The sequence below is a fragment of the Prionailurus bengalensis genome, chromosome C1, assembly GCF_016509475.1.
Source record: "Prionailurus bengalensis isolate Pbe53 chromosome C1, Fcat_Pben_1.1_paternal_pri, whole genome shotgun sequence".
NCBI lineage: Eukaryota > Metazoa > Chordata > Mammalia > Carnivora > Felidae > Prionailurus > Prionailurus bengalensis.
In genome coordinates this window covers 15,021,039-15,030,713 of record NC_057345.1, presented here as the reverse complement: position 1 = coordinate 15,030,713, position 9,675 = coordinate 15,021,039, and the positions used below count along the sequence as shown (strand labels likewise).

Below are 9,675 nucleotides of genomic sequence, written 5' to 3'. Positions count from 1 at the left end.
GGCGGGGCGGGGCGGGGCGGGGCCGCCCCTCTAGCGGTTCCCCGGCTGGGCGCGAGAGGGCGCCGTGTGCGCACCTGCGCGACGGGTAGTTTCTCTCTCTTGCGCACTTTGAACCCGGCGTGGAGGGATTAAGCGTTAGGGAAATTCTGAGTGTGAACATCGCTGGTCCTGGGCCAAATCGAGGAACCGATAAAGGAAACTAATATTTATTGACTATCACCCGCTGCGCCAGACTCTTTACATCTGTTAATTTATTTAATTTCCGCACAAAGATAGGAATGTCATTTTTACAGATAAGGAAACAGGCATTGAAAGGGCAGTGACTGGGACACCTGGGTGGCTCAGTCGTTGAGTGTCCGACATCAGCTTAGGTCATGATCTCACAGTTTGTGAGTTGGAGCTGGGGTCAGGCTCTGTGCTGGGCGCCTGGAGCCTGCTTCGGATACTGTGCCTCCCTCTCTCTCTCTTCCTCCTCCACTCGTGTTCTGCCTCTCTCTCTCTCTCAAAAGTAAATAAAACATTAAAAAAAAAATAAGAAAGGGCAGTGACTGAGGTCCCATTCGTTGTCAGAGCTGAGATTAAAGTTCATGTTGCCCTGATTTTTGGGTCCTTGCCCACCCCACCACTCATGCCCTTAGGCTCCTCTCTACAAGCCCACAGTCCTGGTAGCTTCCTAGGACTCTCCAAGAGAATTCCCACCCAAAGGCTACATTTTTCAGATGAGTAAACTGAGGCCCCAAGACATGGAACAACTTGCCCAAAGTCACAGTGGCAGAGTCCTGTTCCCCAAATCCACTGTTAGGAATGGCTGATAAAGGGATTTGTTCTGAGTGACTTTTTTTCTTCCCTTTTCTTGGCTTTTTTTAATGGGAAATTTCAAGCATACACAAAAAATAGAATAATATGGTGAACCCCATATCACCAATTACCAACAAATAGCCATTTTTAAAATCCATTACACCTTCCTACTAACCCTCCTGCCCATTACTTGAAAGTAAATCCCAAACGTTACATTATTTCACTTATAAATACTTTAGTATCTGTCTCTAAGAGATAAGAATTCTTTTTAGGGGCGCCTAGGTGGCTCAGTCGGTTGAGCGTCCGACTTTGGCTCAGGTCGTGATCTCACAGCTCGTGATTTTGAGCCCCGCGTCAGGCTCTGTGCTGACAGCTCAGAGCCTGGAGCCCGCTTTGGATTCTGTGTCTCTGTCTCTCTCTGCCCCTCCCCTGCTTATGCTCTGTCTCTCTCAAAAATAAATAAACATTAAAAAAAAAAAAAAAGAGGTCCTGGAAGGTATGTAAAATGTTTGGGGGAGTATGGCCATGTATCTCTGTGTGACGGGGTGAGCTTCCAGGCAGAGACATTTGTCTAGCTTGAGATTGCCTGAGTAAATAGGCACAGCCTAATCCATTTATTTCAGGGCTCCCTTGGGTCCTTCGGGACAGCCCTGGTTCCACGCTGTGGAGTAAGTAGGAATAGCAGGCTAGCGTGTAAAAATAAGGCAACTGCAAAATGCTTCATTTTGAAGCATTTTGAATTGGTGAATTTAAACATGTTGAAACTAATACATACATTGAATGGAGACCCAGTACTTTCACTCCTGGGTATAGACCTACAGGAATGCATATGTATTTCCCCAAGAATGTTTGTAGTGGCGCTATTCCATGACGATGGAAACAACTCAAATGGCCGTCTATAGTAAGTGGGCTGGATCAGTTGTATATTCACCCAATGGACTACTAAACAGCCATAAAAGTATGTACAGCTAAATGCAAACCGCAGGGATGTATTTTATAAATATACTGACCGGTAAGGAAAGCGAACATAAAAAGGAATAAATATTTTGTAATTCCATCTGCACAAAGTTCAAGGGCAGATGAAACTAATCTACAGTGTTAGAGGTCAGGATGGCAGTTGTCCTTGGGAGGTTGTTACCAGAAGCAGATTCAAGAAGGATTTGGGGGGCTAGTGACATTCTTCTTCTTGCTCTGGGTATGTTCATTTGATGAAAATTCATCAAGGGGCAGCTGGGTGGCTCAGCAGGTTAAGCATCCGACTTCAGCTCAGGTCATGATCTTGCAGTTTGTGAGTTCGAGCCCCGTGTCAGGCTCTGTGCTGATAGCTCAGAGCCTGGAGCCTGCTTCAGATTCTGTGTTTCCCTCTCTCTCTGCCCCTCGTCCACTCATACTCTCTCTCTCTCTCTCTCTCTCTCTCAAAAATAAATAAAACATTTAAAAAATAAAAAAAAAAGAAAATTCATCAAGATGTACACTTTGGTTTGTGCAATTTTCTGGGTGTAATATTTCAGTAAATATTTTACATAATCTTGACATAATGAAAACTTTTTTGAAAAGTTTGGTCTAACTCATTCATGGTCTCAAAGTTTTAAGAAAATGAACTTATTTTGAATAGTGCATTAAAGTTCACAAAGTTTACTCAACTGTCTTTGAACTTAGTGGTTTCAAACAACAATTCTATTTTAATAATGAACTTTGTTGTATCATAAACCTAGAGTTGAACTTTGCTCTGCCATAGTAGCTCATCTGAGTCAGCCTATTTCTGAAATAGAGGATAGGACTTACCATTGTTTAGGGCCAGCCAACATTAAAGAGCTGCTGTTTTTTTTTTTAATGAGATTTTATTTTATTTATTTATTTACTTACCTATCTATCTATTTATTTATAATCTGTTTAAAAAATTTTATTCGGGGGTGCCTGTTTAAAAAATTTTATTCGGTCAGTTGAACGTCTGACTTCAGCTCAGGTCATGATCTCACTGCTCATAGTTCTGTGCTGACAGCTCACAGCTCGGAGCCTGGAGCCTGCTTCAGATTCTTTCTCCATCTCTCTGCCCCTCCCCCACTCGCACTCTCTCTCTTGCAAATATAAACAAACATGAAAAAATTTTTTAAAAATAAAATGCTTAGGGGCGCCTGGGTGGCGCAGTCGGCTAAGCGTCCAACTTCAGCCAGGTCACGATCTCATGGTCGGTGAGTTCGAGCCCCGCGTCGGGCTCTGGGCTGATGGCTCAGAGCCTGGAGCCTGTTTCCGATTCTGTGTCTCCCTCTCTCTCTGCCCCTCCCCCGTTCATGCTCTGTCTCTCTCTGTCCCAAAAATAAATAAACGTTGAAAAAAAAATTAAAAAAAAAATAAAATGCTTATTCATTTTTGAGACAGAGAGAGAGAGAGAGACTGAGAGAGGGGAACAGAGGATCTAAAGCGGGCTCTGTGCTGACAGCAGAGAGCCCGATGCGGGGCTCAAACTCACAAACCATGAGATCATGACCTGAACTGAAGTCTGACACTTAATTGACTGAGCCACTCAGGTGCCCCAAAATTTTATTTTTAGGTACTCTCTGTACCCAACATGGGGCTTGAACTCACAACCATGAGATCGAGAGTCTCATGCTCTACCACCTGAGCTAGCCAGGCACCCCGGGAGCATCTTCACTTTGATTCTCCTGATGATGGTAGGGTGGGAAAGGCAGGATACCAAGAGAAAGCAAGCAAAAGATTTCACATCCCTTTATTCCACCTTAAATATGAAGTCAAGGGATGTGTAGGTTCTAGAGGGAGTCTTCAATCATCTGAAGAGTTCTGGCCACCAGGCTTGCTTGGCCATGGGGTGGACCCGTGGCTAGGAACAGGTAGTCACCTGTTTCAGCAGTGTGTGTGTGTGTGTGTGTGTATGTGTGTGTGTGCGTGTGTGCGTTCTGATCTCTTTTATTGGGAGAAATTGCAGGATGCTGGCGATATCTCATCATATTTATTTGGGAGACACATACATTGATAAATAGATGAGTTTCTTGCCAATTTATTTATAGGTGCACATAGAAATCAGATAGTGTCTTAAATTTTTTTGACGGATCTCAGATAATTTTAAAGTACAATTTTTTAATTTTTTAATTTTTTCAATGTTTATTTTTGAGAAAGAGATAGAATACGAGTGGGGGAGGGGCAGAGAGAGAGAAGGAGACACAGAATCTGAAGCAGGCTCCAGGCTCCGAGCTGTCAGCACAGAGCCTGTTGTGGGGCTTGAACCCACTAACCATGAGATCATGACTTGAGCCAAAGTCAGATGTTTAATTGACTAGCTACCCAGGCACCCATAAATTGTAATTTTAAATGCTCCATTGAAGTTGTCCTTTGGAGAAAGCTAAGGAAGAGAAGGTTGGAGAAATTTCACACACCAGTAATCTCAGGCTCATCCACGGAAGCTTAGGTGGGGCAAAGGTCTCATTTAAAGTTCAAATCTAGGAGCACCTGAGTGGGTCAGTCAGTTAAGCATCGGACTTCAGCTCAGGTCATGATCTCACAGTCTGAGAGTTCAAGCCCTGCATCAGACTCTCCACTGACAGTGCAGAGCATGCTTCGGATCCTCTCTCTCCCTCTCTCTCTGCCCCTCCCCTGCTTGCTTGCTCTCTCTCAAAAATAAATAAACATTAAAAAAAAAAAGTAGTTCAATTCTCAGTTGGTTAAGCATCTGACTCTTGATTTCGGCTCAGGTCATGATCTCATGGTTCAATAGTTTAAGCCCTGCACCAAGCCTGCTTGGGATTCGCTCTCTCCTGTCTCTCTCTGCCACTCCCAGCTTGTACTCTCTCTCTTTCAAAATGAATAAATAAACTTACAACAATAAAGATTAAATCTAGGAGTGCCTGGGTGGCTCAGTCAGTTAAGCCTCTGACTATTGATTTTGGCTGGGGTCATGATCTGTCAGTTCATGAGATCAAGCCCCCACATCGGGCTCTGCTTGGGATTCTCTCTTTCTCCCTCTCTCTACCTCTCCCTCCCCAACCCATTTCAAAAATAAATAAATAAACATTAACAAAATAAATTTCAAATCTAGCCATCCGCTGTGTGTCATTATCATGACAGCACTTCTCTGTAATGTTTACGGAGAAGGGATAAGAGGTTCTCTGAGAGATTTAACATTTTAACCACAAGGGTTTTCTTTACTCTCCTAAGAATGTAACCTTTTACCATAAGGCTTGTGATGATTACACAGCTTGTAAGATGTATTCACTACGAGCCATTGTATTGATGTTTTTGAGTTAAAGAGGGCATTTGTTATCAGCCTTCGGTTTTGTTCCCCTAAGCTGCAAATAACCTCACCAACCCTCATGCTTAACCCACCCACCTGCAGACACAAAATCTCCAGGATCATGTTAATTAACCCTCCACTGTAGGCTGTGCAGTTTCATGTTCAACAGAAAATGGTTCACGTCTCCTGTAAAAAACAAAACAAAACACTAAGTTTCTTCTGACAGGTCTGAACCAAGCACAGCACAAAGCTTGATTCTTCAGCAGACCTCTGTATGGCAAGGGCAAGCAAGTGGATTTTTTTGAGACGCTTCTAGCAGAAATCGTAGGGGTTCTGTGTTTTCCATTCTCAGGGCAGAGATACAGCCTCAGGCGGCAGGGACAGCTGCTGCCTTTCTTAGCGATCGTGGCCCTGATTCCACTTGTCCCGTCTGTCTTCCTGAGAAGGAAAAGTCTTCCTACAGTGGTACGGAGTCTCAGGTCTCAGGGCATCCTCTGGATGTTCTCCCTTAACATCTTCTGTCTCTCTCTCTCTCTTTTTTAAATGTTTATTTTTGAGAGAGTGTGAGCAGGGGAGGGGCAGAGAGCGGGACAGAGGATCCAAATCAGGCTCTGCGCTGCCAGCACAGAGCCTGACATGGGGCTCGATCCCATGAACCATGAGATCATGGCCTGAGCTGAAGTCGGATGCTCAACTGACTGAGCCACCCAGGCGCCCCAACATCTTCTGTCTCTTTAGTGCTACCCCAAGAAAGTGAAGTCGGGGGTATGGAATGTGGTTTTCTGCCAGGATATCTGTTTATACTGCAGACTTAATGTTCTACACAAGAGTTTCATTCATCCCTAGAACATTTCTTCTTTTATTTATTTTCTAAATTTTTAAACGTTTATTCATTTTTGAGAGATAGAGACAGAGCGTGAGTGGGGGAAGGTCAGAGAGAGAGAGGGAGACACAGAATCCGAAGCAGGCTCCAGGCTCTGAGCTATCAGCATAGAACCGGACGTGGGGCTTGAACTCACTGACCGGCGAGATCATGACCTGAGCCGAAGTCGGACGCTTAACTGACTGAGCCAACCAGGCATCCCGCTAGAACAGTTATTAAATATCAACTATGTACCAGGCAGGTTTTGCTATGCACAGCCATGGGAATTCAAGGAAAATGAAGGGAGTCCTTGGACAGGTCCCAGGACTCTTCTCTGTTATATGCTCTGCTCTGAGGGCATCCCTCTGTCTTCATTGTACCCTTTTCCTCCAGGCGACAAGACTGTGTAATTTTGGGAAAGTACGTACTATTTCCAAGAAGCATCATTTAACCTTCCCCAAAGGACTCGAGGGAAAAAGCTGATGCTGATGGAAAAAGACGGAAAAAGACAAGACTTAAAAACAAAAATAAAGAGAACTAACTGTTGAGGGATGTTTGACCTTCCCTGGTGGATGGCATCTTTTGGCAGTATTTCAGTGCTCTTTTTTCTCCTCCTGGCAGGAGACAAATTTTCCCAGAGCAGCAACATCCTTTATCCACAGACCGTGTCACAAATGCTATCTCTAAATTGCCAGCAGAGGTGGAGGAGTTTTGGCCGAAACTGTTGACAGAGCAAAGCTGCTATTAGATCAAAATCCGGCCATGCGAAATTCCTGGGCTGCAGTTTGGGGAGGTTCGAGCCAGGCAGCAGTGGGGAGAGAGAGAGAGAGAGGAAGAGAGAGAGAGTTTTCACTGGGAAGAAGGGTATCTGTTTCACCCAGCCAAGATGGAGGAAAGCATAGTGGTGGCCGATTGGGGAGATGTTGTGTTGCTGAGAAATTCAGATCATCTGCGGCTCAGGCCGTCCCATGAATTTGCTGCCCTGCAGTGATTACTCAAAGTAAAAACATGGCCATGTCACTTTCTGTTACTGTCCTTCACGGGCTCTTTGCCCTTGCCCTCTGCCCATCCACAACCCACCCCCCTGCCCCAAAGCCCAAGCTCCTTAGTCTGGCACAAGAGGTTATTCACTACTTGGCCCTGGCATTTTTCTTGCTGTCTCCCTGCCCTGCCCTTTATGGTTACTTGCTGTTGCCCCAAGCATCATGCCGGTTCCTCTGTCTTCATTTACCTCTTTGAAAGAATCCCTACTTATAGTTGAGGTCACCTTGTCCAGGAAGACTTCTTTGACCTCTCCTAGACTGGGCTAGATGCCTCCTCTCTGTCTCCTCTTCTAAATTGTTAGTTCTCTTAGGACAGGGATTGTGATTTTGAAACAGGTCCCTAGCACCCAGCATGGGGCCTGCTGGATCTCTAGCCCTTGCCTGAGAGCCATCGGGGAACACAAGCCCTCTGTGGGCAGCCTCATACCCAAGGGGGAGGAGAGGGGAAAGGGTTGCGCTATCCTTTTAAATTCCCAACCACTGGACTCACTCCTGGGAAGGAGGGAGGGGGTGGAGAGGAGCCAGAAGGAAGCCATGGGAGTGACAAATAGCTCCCCCTTCCCCCAACAGGATCGACTGCTGCATCTGCTGTAGCATTTACACTACATGATTGCTGACTGAATTTCTTTTCTGTGGCTTGTTTACATTCTTTCTGTTTTTTTTTTAATATTTATTTTTATTTATTTTTGAGAGAGAGAGAGAGAGAGAGAGAGAAGGAGAGTGAGATCATAAGTGGGGGAGGGTCAGAGAGAGAGGGAGATAAAGAATCCCAAGCAGGCTCTGCACTGTCAGCACAGAGCCCGATGTGGGGCTCGATCCCACAAACCGTGAGATCATGACCTGAGCCGAGATCAAGAGTCAGATGCGAAACTGACTGAGCCACCCAGGTGCCCCATCTTTCTATTTTTTTTTTTTTTTAATTTTAATTTTGGGACAGAGAGAGACAGAGCATGAGCGGGGGAGGGGCAGAGAGAGAGGGAGACACAGGCTCCAGGCTCCAAGCCATCAGCCCAGAGCCCGACGCGGGGCTCGAACTCACGGACCGCGAGATCGTGACCTGGCTGAAGTCGGACGCTTAACCGACTGCGCCACCCAGGCGCCCCTCTATTTTTTTTTAAAGTAAAGATTCTTTTAAATAAAAGTAATATGAATATATGGGTTAGAAAATACTAATGGTATATGTGGATAGGCTCGTCATGAAAAACAACAATCTTCTGTTCCAACTCCCTGTAAGCCCAGAGGCAATGACACTTTACTCTTTTAGTATTTCTCTTATAGTTTTCTTCAGGTCTCTAATGTCGCCTGCTTCAGAAGACTGAGCTATTTAAAGCACAAAGCTGACCATGTCATTGCCTGAAACTGACAGTTACTTTTCACAATAAGGTCAACCCCTTACCAGGGCCAGGCCTGCTCTCTCTGACCCTCAGCCATTCTTACCTGTGTCTTTCTTTTCTTTTCCTTCTCCTTGGGCAGCTTCAGTGTTTACACCTTTAGAGTGACCATGCCTTTGTGTTGTCCCCTCCTCTTGACTGTGGGCTAGACCTTAGCGGCTTGCTCTGAGGGAATAGAACTTGGCAAAAGTGATGAGATGTCCATCTCCATGGTTGGGTTACAAAAAGACTGGCTTCTGTCTTGCTTGCTCTCTGCTGCTCTCTTGCTTGCCTCTGTGGGAAGCCAGCTGCTGTGTCCTAATCTGCCCTGTGGGGAGGCCCATGTAGCAAGGAACCAAATAGCAACAGCAATGGCCCACAGGAACTGGATCCTGTCAACAACCTTGCAAGCGAGCTTTGAAGTGCACCATTTCCCAGTCAAGCCTTCGAGTGAGATCGCAGCCCCGGATGACATCTTAAGCACAGTCTGGTATGAGACCTTGTGAGCCAGATGACCCAGCTCTGCCCAGATTCGTGGCCTGAAGAAACTGTGAAATAATAAATTTTTGTTGTCCTAAGCTGAGAATATTTTTGGCATCATTTGTTACACAACAATAGGTTAAGTGATGTAATCGTTATGCCATATTATTTTCTGTTCAGTTATTAAGCTTTTAACCCCCTCCTCCTAATTTTCCCTTATCCTACCCCTCAAAAACAATGTTAACAGACTGGATGTTCCTTCCATGCTTGTTTCTGTGCTCCTGTAATCATGCACAAAATATTAAGCGTGTGTGAGAGACTTACTAGGCCATTCCATTATTTATTCTTGAATAGCACTTTGTAGCCTCACTTCTTTAAAAAAAATTTTTTTTTAACATTTATTTATTTTTGAGACAAAGAGAGACAGAGCATGAACGGGGGAGGGTCAGAGAGAGGGAGACACAGAATCTGAAACAGGATCCAGGTTCTGAGCTGTCAGCACAGAGCCCGACGCAGGGCTTGAACTCACAGACTGTGAGATCATGACCTGAGCCGAAGTCGGATGCTTAACCGACTGAGCCACCCAGGCACCCCCGTAGCCTCACTTCTAACATAGGCACCCAAAGTACCCCTGGTGCCCATCAATTATAGTCATGCTCTCCTCCCTACTAAAAGGAAATCCTAAAGAACCTTATATTTTACATAAGCAATTAGCAACAGCTGGCAAGAGAAGCAGAAATATACATGCTTCTGTTTCTATTTTTTTCCCTGGGAATCTGGGACTCCGCTTCAGAGTCCTAAAAAACACAGACAGCTCCGAATAACAGAGCACGTGCTGCTCTGAAATTGCAGGCGCTCAGAACAGGGGACATAAAA

General features: G+C 45.2%; 1 non-coding gene across 1 annotated transcript; it reads right to left on the bottom strand.

Annotated features, from left to right (window-relative positions):
• Positions 1-3,359: 3,359 nt before the first annotated feature.
• On the bottom strand, positions 3,360-3,432 carry TRNAE-CUC. Its single transcript has one exon. It is a non-coding gene; the product is annotated as a tRNA-Glu (tRNA).
• Between the last annotated feature and the right edge of the window lie 6,243 nt (positions 3,433-9,675).